Below are 13278 nucleotides of genomic sequence, written 5' to 3'. Positions count from 1 at the left end.
GTTCTCAGGTTGAGGCAGTGGCCAGGTGTGCTTTTTATCAGCTTCGGCTGATATGTCAGTTACATCCATTTCTGGAGGTAAATGACCTTGAAACAGTGGTGCATATGCTAGTAACCTCTAAGCTTGTCTACTGTAATGCACTCTACATGGGGCTGCCTTTGTACATAGTCCGGAAACTACAATTGGTACAGAATGCAGCAGTCAGACTGGTCTCTGGGACAACCTGAAGGAACCATATAACACCGATTTTAAAAGAACTGCACTGGCTGCCAATATGTTTCTAGGTGAAATACAAAATGCTGGTTATTACCTATAAAGTTCTTAACGGCTTGGGCCCAGGGTATTTAAGAGAGTGCCTTCTTTGTCGTGATCCCTGCCGCCTATTAAGATAATCTGGAGAGGTCTGGTTACAGCTGCTGCCGGCTTGTTTAGTTGTGACTTGCGGCAGAGCCTTCTCTGTGGCTGCCTCAGGGAGTTGGAATATGCTCCCTGTTGAAATAAGAGAATCTCCTTCTCTGTTTGCTTTTAAGAAGATCCACACCTGTTTTCTCAGGCTTTTAGCTGAAATTAACTTTAAACAGTTTAATTTGTTTCTATTGTATGAAATTAACATTAACTGTTTTTACTCTCTTTTATATTGTGTCTTAAATTTTGTAGATCAATAGATCAATAGATGTACAAATTAGGCAGTATAAAATAAACTCATTTGTGGGTAGACATTGCATCCTTATTCACAAGCAGACATCACATCTTATATGAGTAGGCAACTGAACTTCCTCATCAGCTGACTCTCAGACTTACTTGTGAGTAGGCAGTGCATCTTTACTTGTAAGTAGTCCCTCAACCTTATGAGTAGACCTCACTCTTACATGTGAAGAGGTTGACTCTTGAAAATGGATGCAAGATTGACTTATGACAGATGGTTGGCTGGCCAACCGGCAGGCAGGCATCCAGAAAACAGCAGCCACCACTCTCACAGTATGAGATGATGCCTTTCAGCATCTTCCTATATTGCTGCTGCCCAGTATAGGTGTTTCCCATAGTCTGGGAAACATACAAGCGAGGATTTGAACCAGCAACCTCTGGCTTGCTAATCAAGTCATTTCCCCGCTGTGCCAGTAGGTGGTACAAGCCTGTATATGGCATGGAAATTAATTTATGCACTTTAACTTGCAGTTTTCATGCTTTTTAGATCATGAGCAAAAATTGAAAAAAATCTTAACTCATCTTAAACATAAGGTGTTTGTATGACTGAACATATAACAAGGCCACAGGATGTGGTGGTGACCACCTGCTTGGATGGCTTTAAAAGAGACTTAACCCTGTCCTCCATGAATTTGTCCATCAATGGCAACTAGTCTTGATGGCTACAGGCCACCCTAAAGTTCAGAAGCACAATTCCCCTGAATGCCAGCTGCAGGGGAGCAACAGTAGGAGAGGGGGCATGCCTTCATCTCCAGCTTGGGGGTTCCTTAGAGGAATCTGCTGAGCCACTGTGGGGAACAAGAGACTGAACTAGACAGTCCAGGGGTCTGACCCAGCAAAGCTCTTTTTATACAAGGCATGAAATTAGTAAACAGAATTTCTACCATACCCTGTTCCAGCAACAATTAAAAAAATATCTTGGTTGGAAAGATTCCCGCTCCCCCACCTACCCACCACCACCACCACATTTTAAAACTCAAGTTGAATGCTATATACACACTGATAAAATTCTAAGGAGCTCAGGTACCCTCCTGCTGTTGAGTTGCCGTTTTTTAATTTTCACAGAGGAAACAGGAATTTCGCAACCAGCATTCTTTTTCCAATTCTAGCCTCTAGAGGGAGTGTGTAGAACTAGTTTTAACTCCAACAGCTTCTGTATGGCTATATATTTTTCCTTTTTCTTTTTTTAAAGGGGGGGTCAAATAAATGTCACTAATTCTAAAACATTGGCTTGGTCTTAAATTTAGTCTGCAATCCTAACTACAGAAGTCCCATTAAAATGAATCCTTGTGCAAAACAGAGCAACAGGGGCAGATCCATGAGCACAGGGGAATTCTTTCCAACCATTTCTTCAAGCACCACCATTGCATTGCATCACAGCTGCCTTTAAACCTAAAATTAGCCTGCAACGTAGTTTTGGGAGCTGCTGTTCAGAGGTGAAGGAAGAAGTACCACAGCGCTCCTGAAAGCCCATTCAGGCTCATAAAGAGGCTTTGTGGATCACTGTCAGAGTGTGTAGAATCAAGGTGTTAGAGGTTTTACCTAAAAGCAGTTGGGGCAGACTTGTGCTAAATAGCAGCATTCTCTAGGGGGGCAGGTTTTGCTTTCACACTCTGTTATTGATTGGTAATCTACCAGGAGACCCCATAGGTGGGCTAGGAGGCAGAGTAGAAATTTTAACATAAATAGACGTGGGGCCAGGAATGAATCTCTCTCTCTCTCTCTCTCTCTCTCTCTCTCTCTCACACACACACACACACACACACACACACACACACACACACACACACTCTCCAGGTCAGTAGATAAAGGAGCTGCCTTGTATGGACTCACATTGTTTGTCCATCTAGGACTGAGAGCAATTCTACAAGTTCTCCAGCGGAAGTCTTCTCCACGCCTGTTGCCTGAAATGCTTTTAAGTTGGGCCAGTAGTCCATAAACCTTATAGAGTCAAATCCACATGGGTTCTGTTCTACAGGGGGGACTGCAGATGCTGAAACTGAGAATACTGTGGCATTGACTCTATGATATTGGGGGTGGGGTTAGGTTTCTGAAAGCTGGAAAGAGGGCCAAAAAAAAGTGCAAAAATGCAACAGCAGCAACACACACAAAAAAAACTGGGGGAAAGTCCCCTACCATGCTCTGCGGGTGTCCAGCTGTCCAGGAATGCTCCTCTCCAGGCCCAAATCCCCCTTTTTCCCCAGCAAAAAGGTGCAGACAAAAAGTTTTTTTAAAAATGAGCCATAAAATGGCTCCTCCTGACAAAATGGCAGCCAGAAGTGACCTCCACGGTCACTTCCAGCCCTCTAGGAACCATGGATATGTGGGGTTTAACCCTTTGGTATCCACAGATAATGAATCATGTGACGGATTTCACGAAACTGCTTATCCGATTTCATAAAACTGTGGATATAAAATCAGCATATAACAAGGTTTGCCTCTACATGAAAACCATACACACTGCCTTTAAGCTATGAAGGATAGTGGCCTCGAGAGTTTGTCCTGCAACCAACAATAAACATGGACATCACGTTTTGCATGATTCAGCCATCTGAGAATGTTGCATTAAACACCACACACCTAAAGCGACTCTAGAGTAATTAAGACTGACCTGTTGCTCCTTGGGAAGATCTTTCATGAGTTTCTCCATATAGATTAATCCCACATAGGACTGATTCATTTGATAAATCAGAACCAGCCATGCCCACACACGATTAGGGATATGAATGAGCATTTCCCACTTCTCACCTTAATCAAGGGTGGCCCTTCAGGTATGGACACAAGAAGGGGGGCAACGGCAGCAAGCATCAGCAACCCACCACCTCAGGCACCATCCCACAGGCCCACTGCCCATCTTCACCCCATTGGGTGAGGAAGGACAGTGGCGTGTTTATTTTCCCTTCCTCAGCCTGCTGCAACGTGCCTCTTCTTCCCCCTCTTCCCCTTGCCGATATGAACTAGGAATGTCCACTCCCTACCAGCACTGCCTGGCTTGGTGGAATAGTCTGCATGCGCTCTGCCACCATTCTAGAAACAGTTCAGTTCAAACGATATTTCGGTTATCAGCCAAGCAGCATGGCCTGAGAATGCTGAGCACCTGCCTGCAGATGGATGCGAGTGTGGGTGTATAATATTGTCCTTTATCTAAGGCAGCAAAATGTATTGAACTGCCCTGATTGTGCAGGAAAGGGTCCATCAAATATGAAAAAGAAATACCAAATACATGCTTGCAGAACAAATAGTTATCTGGGTGATTTGGCCTGAAGATACATCTGGTATGGTACACTTTGGTCTTCTTCTCATGTGCCCTGCTTATGGCATGATAGAGTAAATCTGTTATGGTTGAAGGAAACTTGCCTGGGTGTCAGGAATTGAACTAGGCAGTCCTTAAATCCAGCACTACCCTGATGCTAGAGTTTCTGGATAACCCTTCTGGAGAAAGAAATAATTTCATTAACACTATTACTGGAATCTCATCTAAAAGAGAAGCACCATTCCCAAGAAAACTCCTTATTGTAACTCTACCTATTTGCGCTTCTGCTTCCTCCTTCCTGACCTTCCCTCGTGCAAGCTTTTCAATCCTTGATATAGGTATCAGTTTAAGGTACTGTATTTCATACACTGGCACCAAAAATGGGATTACAAGTCACAATTTCTCAAAGGTTTTCCATTAATAATTAGCTAACTAGGTTGCTCACTTTGTAATGAGATTCATTATAATGGGGGGGGGGGGTATAAAATAGCCTTCAAAAGATTTAAATGGAACTCTGTGTCCTAGGTCGCTTCGCTTCCTCCAGCCTACCGCTTGACTTGCCAAACTTGATTTACCAGCCGCGAACCAACAATAAACATGGACATCACGTTTCAAACTGTTAGCGAACGTCAATGGCCATGTGAATGATGGCGATAGGGAGGCACATCATGGAACTTGGGTACTTCTTGCACTTAGGAAAAACTGTTTCACTGTATGCAACCATCTTTGGTAATTTGTCATAGCTTGTTAATTAACAATGTCGTATAGAAAGCCAGAAAACAGGTGTCAGCTGAGAAGGAGAAGGACATTATATATAGCCACTGATAAGTAAGGAAAAGCCAACTAACCAATGTGGATACCGATATGTAATTTTCCAACTCAAGGCACAGGGACAATGTGCTTGTTAATTAAAAGTCATACTTTACACTTCTGGGAGTAGGGAGTTATGTAATAAATAACCACAATTCACTGGTTTATTTCAGTTTTCAACAAAAGCACCAGGTCCTGCTTCAGTGCTCTGGCACCAAGCAAAGGATATGCTGACCTTCGGGGGTGGAGTGGAACTAAAACATATGGTCTTATGGTAACATGATCTGGACCATGAAAGATATAGAAAAATTAGTATAGCTGGACTCCTGCTAAGAAAGAAGGCTATTTCTCAAGTGCCAATTTATCAGAACAAGCCAAAGCCCCTGTCGCATCTTAGTATTCACACTTGAAAGAAAGAAAGCTACACCGCTGATTGGGTCTTCCTGGTTGCCTGCGTAAACTGGGTGCCCAAGAAAAAAATAATCCCTCTCCTTCCTGCCTCCCCTGCCTGAGAAATGAACAGGTTGGAAATATTTCAAAACTGAAAATGGCAAATGAGAAGATAGTGTCACTTCCCAATCTCTTCTGCCTCTAAATTTAAACAGGTTTTTATCAGATACTAGAATGATGTGAAGCACTACTGGATGTTTAGACTGGAAGCTCTTTGGGATTATTTGAAGCAGGAATGTACAACCTTTGATGCTGTAACACAAAGGCTCTTAAATAATGGGGAAGGGCTGCTTAGGGAGGTGCAAGATGGCTGTTGCCAGAAGAGATCTGACTTATTATCCCCAATTTCAACCAATGCGAGTCTCCATCTGCCCACATTGCAGGGGATAATCCAGATTTCTGCCCTCTCAGATACATGACCCCCATTCACACACCAATGTTAAGTATCAATGATAGGATTATTAAGGGAACCCTTTAACTTCTGTAGAATTCTTACTTCCTAGAATTTCTGAATGCTCATCTAATGCTATGTTGATTATTCTGCTGGTCATTATTTTCCTTTTTCTGTCATGTGCAGCAGCATTTAGCACATCATGTGACTTCATTATATCATGTGTTTCCTTGCATCCCAATAGGGAAAACAAACAAACAAAAAACCATCATCATGGTTTGAGCCATGATAACTAGGGTGGGGGGAATGCACTGTCTGATACTCAACTCATATGTTTCAGAAATATCTAGAACTCCTTCATACTGCCGCTGAATTTGTTGAAGTTGAGGGCAGGAATTCTGATCCTTCCCCCTTTCTCCACACACTCAGAATATGCATAGAGGGATGTCTGAAGAGGGCACACAGGAAAGAAAATTTCAGCCAGACTATTGTCAATGCAGAAAGTTGGAGTCAAGGTCTTTGCAAGGTAACAAAAGCCAAGGTAAAAAAAGTTAAAAGCCAAGTAAAAAGTTTTTTTAAAGTAAAAAGTTTAAAAAGTGAAGTAAAAAAAATTTTTTTAAGGAACGTGAAAAGCCAAGTTTTAAAAAAACAAAACCCAAGGTAAAAAAGCCAAGGTCTTTGCAAGATAAATAAGAATAGCAAGGACATCAGCAGCCGCCTTATGGGAGCCTCGTTCGCAAGTTCTTATATCTTCAGTTGCAAACAAACACCACAAATCTCCACTTCATGGAATATCAGACCAAACCAAAATAGCATTACTCCTTCACTGAGTCAAGTTGAGCTTTTTTTTTTTTGTTCTATTCTCTAGCCCAGAGGCCTGCTCACAACAGTATATTCTACACAGCATGCTATTATGTGTACTTAGCATGGTGAGAACTCACCTTAATGCTAGGTATTAAACTTGGTCATCATCAGATCCCAGGCAGCAAAGTATCAGGCCTTGCTTGAAATAATCACTTCTCCTGTAACAACCCCTTACCCATATTAATTCAATCTCCTATTTGTCTCAAGGAGTAAACTAAAACAATGCACCTGTTAAATGGGGAGGGGGGCTTTCCTTGCTTTGCTTTTCATTTTATGAAGTGACTGACATGTACTATTTCTTCTTCCACACTTTATACCAAGAGTATTTTCTCACAAATTGTCTGGTCTAGTGGCATTTTTTTATTTAGCATCCATAGCAGGGATAAGCTGGTAGCTAGACAAAATGGCAGGAAACCTGTCAAAAAATCTCCCATGGATTTCTTTTCTGAGTACATTTTGCCACACGCATCTATATAAACAAAGTGTGATGGAGGAAGCTTCCAACGATGCCATGGCAAAAGCCTCTGTTTTCACATGTTGCTTGCAGGTATTTTGCTACATATGAAATTTCATTTCCTCTCTATCATCATACACCTCTCTATGAAAGGTAGATTTCCTATATTATCTTAAGAACCGCAAGATATCTTACTTCCTGCATTGCTACCGTGTTTCCCCGAAAATAAGACAGTGTCTTATATTAATTTTAGCCCCAAAAAATGCACTAGGGCATATTAGCGGTACATCAGAAATTACTGCTAGGTCTTACTTTCGGGGTAGGTCTTACTTTCAAGGAAACAGGGTATTGACAACGAAAGATCACTGCGTGTCAGTGGTGGGGAGAACCATAGCTGAATGGAACAGTCTCATCTTTGCACGCAGAAGGTCCCAGTTTCAATACAAATACAACGAATATTTATATACCGCTTTTCAGCAGAAATTCCCAAAGCTGTTTACATAGATAAACAATCAAATAAATAAAATAGCTCCCTGTCCCCAAAGGGCTCACAATCTAAAAAAGAAACATAATATAGACATCAGCAACAGCCACTGGAGGCATGCTATGCTGGGGATGGATAGGGCCAGTTGTTCTCCCCCTGCTAGATAAAGAGAATTGCCACTCTGAAAAGGTGCCTCTTTGCTCATTTATTTTATATTTATTTTATTTTTCATTTTATATCCTGCTTTTCCTCCAAGGAGCCCAGAGCAATGTACTACATACTTAAGTTTCTCCTCACAACAACCCTGTGAAGTAAGTTAGGCTGAGAGAGAAGTGACTGGCCCAGAGTCACCCAGCTAGTATCATGGCTGAATTGGGATTTGAAAATCCCCAGTCCTAGTCCAGCACTCTAAACACTACACCACGCTGGCTCTCTTAGCATGTACGTTCCCGGTGTCATGATTCCTGGCATAACAAGATACACTGGAAAATATCATCTGAAACCCTGGAGAGGCCACTGATAGTCTGAATATACAGTAATGAGCTAGATGAGCTAGATGGGACCAATGGAATAAGTCGGTATAAGGCAGCTTCCTATATAGTTTTTGGTACTTTCCCGGTGTCATGATTTTTGTAACAACTTGCAATGTTTCTAAATGCTCAATGTGTTAAGGTATGTTTTCTTGTTTTATGACAAATTGCTATATTACGATAAATGAATTTGACTTGATTGACATTAACTGCATATAATGTAGTCCAGAATTTCTTTGAACTCCATTCTGCTGTCCTAATCACATATTAAGGGGGAGATCCAATTTTTAGAGGGACATATGGGCGAGAGGAGCTGCATCCTTCCTTCCCCTTCATCCTTCACTTGCCTCCCCAAAGCTTCCACATCAAGTGTTTTTCTTACAACCAAGCTCACACTTGGCACTGAAGCCTGGCTGAAAAGAAGGGTGGTGTGTGTGGGGGGGGGGGATATAAGCCTTCAGCAAGGACAGGGCTTAGTACCCCACTCCTGCTTCTTTCTAAGTGCCCCCCCGTTCTTTATACACAATTGCAGACGACCTGCATTGAAACAAAGAGGCTGCTGTCACTATGTGTAGCTTGAGCCTAACAGAATACAGACATTCTCTCATTGAATGATTTGGTTTCGCTCTAAATTGTTTACTAGGGGTAGAGGAGGAGAATATATAAACCAGTCCCCGGTGCACCTGCACATATTCAGATCACTCAGTGCCACTATGGACACTTAGAAGTAGAAAACTACAAGGTACAGATACACATATGTTTTCAGCCCCCAAGAACGTTCATCTGTGATGTGACAGAATCCTGGAACCTCCTTCCCCATTACCACCCATCCCCTTTCAAGTGCATTACCGAATGACGACCAACATTTTCACCAGCTACAAATATCTCACTTTTAATGACTGCCACACTCACCAGAACAGCCATAAACCAAAAGGCAGTGCTAACAAATCAAGTACAAAATGCATTCCAGGTTCCTAGCGATTGCTACGCTGCTCTCAGAAGGATAATGCATGCAACCAGGCAAAAGCTTTCGGTGTAAAGGTGAGGTTGAAAAAGCAGTTACATACCTTTTGAATCCTCTTTACCTCTGCTCCCCTTGAGTCGTTGGAACAAGGTTGCTATGATTCACCATCAAGAGCAGCTTAAACCTGGTAGGTGGGAAGAACACACATTGTTTCAGTGCACAGAAACTCAATTAAACAAAAATCCAAAACAGCTACAAATCCACCTTCATTGCAGCCCATGCCTGCTCTTGCTCCCTTCCTGAATGTGTGCGTGTCTCTCTTCCTCTAACCAGAATTGCTATGTAGTGGTCTATAAATATTAGCCACGGCACTTGCCTGCTCTTTTACTTGCTCATGGCACAGGTCTGTGTTACTGTACACCATGGCATTACTCGGCTGAAGTCCTCAGCTGCTCAGACAAAGCCATGAATTGGCTCCCTACCCTGCAGTTCTCTGCCGGCCTGGAAATACCATTTTGCTGCCAGCTTTACAGATGCTGTGGGCCTTTCCTGCAGGCTCAAGTCAGGCACAGAAGGGTAATTATGAGGCTTGTCTGAAGAAACAGAGCTTTCTCCAAGCAGGTGGAAAAGGGAAAAGAGAAAAAACAGAGGAGGAGGGAAGCACTACCTTTGTTTTGGCCTAACTACTAATCTCCAACCCCCTTTATGGCTTTACGTATCTAAATATTATTCACTTAGGATCATTAAATTTAATTACTCCATAACGTGGATGTCAAAAATTTCTGGAAAGGCATTCTTTAGAACCAGTTTCTTAAAAGGGGGGGAGATATCCACATGCTTCCTCCCCCCGCCATATGTGTTCAAAATGCATGCAGCATTTATCAATGACAGAAAAAGGCAATGACAAAGAATGAAGAGCAAGTTCAAGGGAATTGCAATGGCTTGAATCTTAAGGTGATCGTGGGGATGGGGCCATAACTCAGTGATAGAGCAACTGCGTTGCATGCAGAAGGTACCAGTTTCAATCTCTGTCACCTCCAGGTAGGGCTAGAAAAGACTCCTGCCTGAAAACTTGGAGAGACGCTTCCAGTCAGTATATTGAGCTAAATGAATCAATTGGAATCCTATTTTCCTGCGAAAAGAAGACACCAGATTTTCACTAATCCCCCCTTCCTGCTGCATCCCTCTACTACTTTATTCCAGAAGATACCCCTAATACTTAGCAATTAATGGGGGGGATGCGGACAAAGGAACCTCACAGGGTGTTATAGGCAGTGGCCATCTTTGACCCCTGTACTCCTACATGCAGTGCTGGTATAAAGGACCTGAAGTCCAAGAAAGACACGTGTATGTGCTGGCAAAATAAAGGGTCAGAAAAGTCACATGTATGAGAACCCTGGAAACAGGTCTAAAGTTTCTGCAGAGTCATGCTGATTCCCTGAGATTGACTTTCTGTATTCAAATCCCTTTAGCCTTCTGCAGACTGATAAATCAGAAGCCCCTTTGCCTGTTTCTGTTTGCTAAACATGTTTCATTGCATTCCTCAGAAGCCCACTCACCAATTTGATCCCAGGGGATCACTCAATCCCTAGATAAACAAAAGACCACTCTCCAATTCACCTGGGTCATTGTCCTGGCAGGAAAAAAACTATCACCTGGCAAAAAGGCTGGCACATTAACATATTCCTAACCCCAACTTTATCTCCTTGCCTTTATCTTCCCTAGAAGGCCAGGAATCCCTGGAATTTTCCAACCACATGGTTACAACCCTATTTATAAGGAGCTTCATAAGGCGCCTCGCTCTCTCTCTCCAGAACAGACCTCAGGTTCAGGACTTCACACCAGCCCAACTCCTCAGCAGGTATGTCAGAAAATGCATCGTCTTGTCCTCCCCATGTCTCTGGGGTATTTTATTATTATCCTCTGACTAGACCCCCTTCCCTATCCCAAGTATTAATGACTGTGTGTGGATCCCCAAAATTAGACTGCTGGAAATAGGTTAGGATGATTTAAGATATGCCCTTTTGTTTTGGTGTTAGAGGAATTTTGTTCTATTTTTTGTAACCACTGGTAAAAGAAGAGGGGCCCAGCCCCTTTCTCTGGGGTGAAAGCATGCTCCATCTCCACCAAGCCTCATGAGCAGAATTGTCCATCTAGAGCAGGATTCCAAACAGCCCAGGATTCTTCCTGTGTAACGAAGACAGCTAATCTTACTCTATGACTCCAGATGGAAGAAACTGATTATCTAGACCCATTTCAATCTGGCTTCCGGGCTTGCTATGGGGTGGAGAATGCCTGGGTCAGCCTGATGGATGATCTCCAATTGGGAATTGACAGAAGGAGTGAGACTTTGTTGGTGCTTTTGGATCTCTCAAAGGCTTTCGATACTATTGACTATAGTATCCTTCTGGAGCATCTGAGGGGATTTGTGGTGGGAGGCACTGCTTTGTAGTGGTTCTGCTCCTACCTCACAGGCAGATTCCAGATGGTGTCTCTTGGAGACTGTTGTTCTTCAAAATCTGAACTTTTGTATGGTGTCCCTCTGGGCTCCGTACTGTCTCCAATGTTGTTTAACATCTACATGAAACTGCTGGGATTTGGTGCAGGGTGTTATCAATATGCTGATGACACCCAAATCTATTTCTCCACGTTCAACATCATCAGCAGAAGGCATAACCTCCCTAACTGCCTGCCTGGAGACAGTAATGGGCTGGTTGAGGAATCGAGGCTGGATCCAGATAAGACAGAGGTACTTATTGTGCGGGGTTGAAACTTGGGAGACGATTTTGGTCTGCTGGTTCTGGATGGGGTCACGCTCCCCAAGAAATAACAGGTATGCAGTCTGGGGGTGCTTCTGCATCCAAACCACTCCCTGGTGTCCCAAGTTGAGGCGGTGGCCAGAAGTGCTTTTTATCAGCTTCAGCTGATGTGCCAACTGCGTCCGTTTCTTGAGATGAATGACCTCAAAACAGTGGTACATCTGTTGGTAACCCCTAGGCTGTATTACTGCAATGCACTCTATGTGGGGCTTCCCCTGTACATAGTCCGGAAACTGCAGTTGGTTCAGAACGCAGCAGCCAGGTTGGTCTCTGGGTCATCTAGGAGAGACCATATTACTCCTGTGTTGAAGGAATTGCACTGGCTGCTGATACATTTCTGGGCAAAATACAAGGTGCTGGTCATTACGTATAAAGCCCTAAACAGCTTAGGCCCTGAGTATTTAAGAGAACATGAATCCATGAGCCTCAATGCCTGCTAGGATCATTTGGAGAGGTTCACCTGCAGCTGCCACCAACTCATCTGGTGGATACTTGAGAACGAGCGTTCTCTGCTGTAGCCCCTGGACTTTGGAATGTGCTCCCTGTGAAATAAGAGGCTCCTCATATCTGGCAACTTTTAAAAATTATAATAATAATAGCACTCCCACAGTGATGTAGAGAGGCTATACCTCCCTTGCAGCTCAGGTGGAAGAGGAATGCTGCAAGTCCATCAAACAGTAGAGGAGGAGAAAAGAGGCCTTGAAGAAGATATCAAAGACAGTGAAGAAGATGCACTTCAAATGGTCAATAACGAGAAACTATTCAACACCAATGAAACAAAACAGGCCTACAAGAAAGAACAAGTCAAGAACCAAGCAGAAAAATGGAAAAATAAGCCACTGCATGGTCAATATTTGCACAATATAAGTGGAAAATCAGACATCACCAAGACCTAGCAATGGCTTAAGTATGGCAACTTGAAGAAAGAAACAGAGGGTCTGATATTGGCTGCACAAGAACAGACACTAAGAACAAATGCAATAAGAGCAAAAGTAGAAAAGTCAACAAAAGCAAGTGCCTCCTTTGTAAAGAAGCAGATGAAACCGTGCATCACCTAATCAGCTGTTGTAAAAAGATCGCACAGACTGACTACAAACAAAGGCATGACAAGGTAGCAGGGATGATACACAGGAACATCTGCAAAAAATACAAGCTACCTGTAGCCAAACATTGGTGGGACCATCAAATTGAAAAAGTGGTCGAAAATGAAGATATAAAAATATTATGGGACTTCCGACTACAAACAGGCAAACATCTGCCACACAACACACCAGATATAACTGTAGTCGAGAAGAAAGAAAAACAAGTCAAAATAATCAACATAGCAATACCAGGGGATAGCAGAATAGAAGAAAAAGAAATAGAAAAAAATCACCAAATACAAAGATCTACAAATTGAAATTGAAAGGCTGTGGCAGAAAAATTCCAAAATAATCCCAGTGGTAATTGGCGCCCTGGGTACAGTTCCAAAAGACCTTGAAGAGCACCTCAACACCATAGGGGCCATAGAAATCACCATCAGCCAATTACAAATAGCAACTTTACTGGGAACAG

The 13278-nt window shown here is 42.9% G+C and overlaps 1 protein-coding gene across 7 annotated transcripts in view; it reads right to left on the bottom strand.

Moving 5' to 3' along the window:
* BMPR1B (bone morphogenetic protein receptor type 1B) overlaps positions 1–13278 on the bottom strand; it is a 367640-nt gene that overhangs the window by 147873 nt on the left and 206489 nt on the right. For 5 of the 7 annotated variants that reach the window (XM_053254091.1, XM_053254092.1, XM_053254090.1 and 2 more), the window contains one exon: positions 9009–9089. The exons of 1 other annotated variant lie outside the window; for it this stretch is intronic. The gene's annotated coding sequence lies outside the window, so the exon portion shown is untranslated. Of the gene's footprint in view, positions 1–9008; positions 9090–13278 lie in introns of those variants that run through there. One more of the 7 variants, XM_053254099.1, reaches the window with a different exon arrangement.

The sequence above is a fragment of the Hemicordylus capensis genome, chromosome 5, assembly GCF_027244095.1.
Source record: "Hemicordylus capensis ecotype Gifberg chromosome 5, rHemCap1.1.pri, whole genome shotgun sequence".
In the NCBI taxonomy this organism is placed as follows: Eukaryota; Metazoa; Chordata; class Lepidosauria; order Squamata; family Cordylidae; genus Hemicordylus; species Hemicordylus capensis.
Note: the sequence above shows the minus strand (reverse complement) of the source record. Positions and strands in the feature narration are given on the sequence as shown.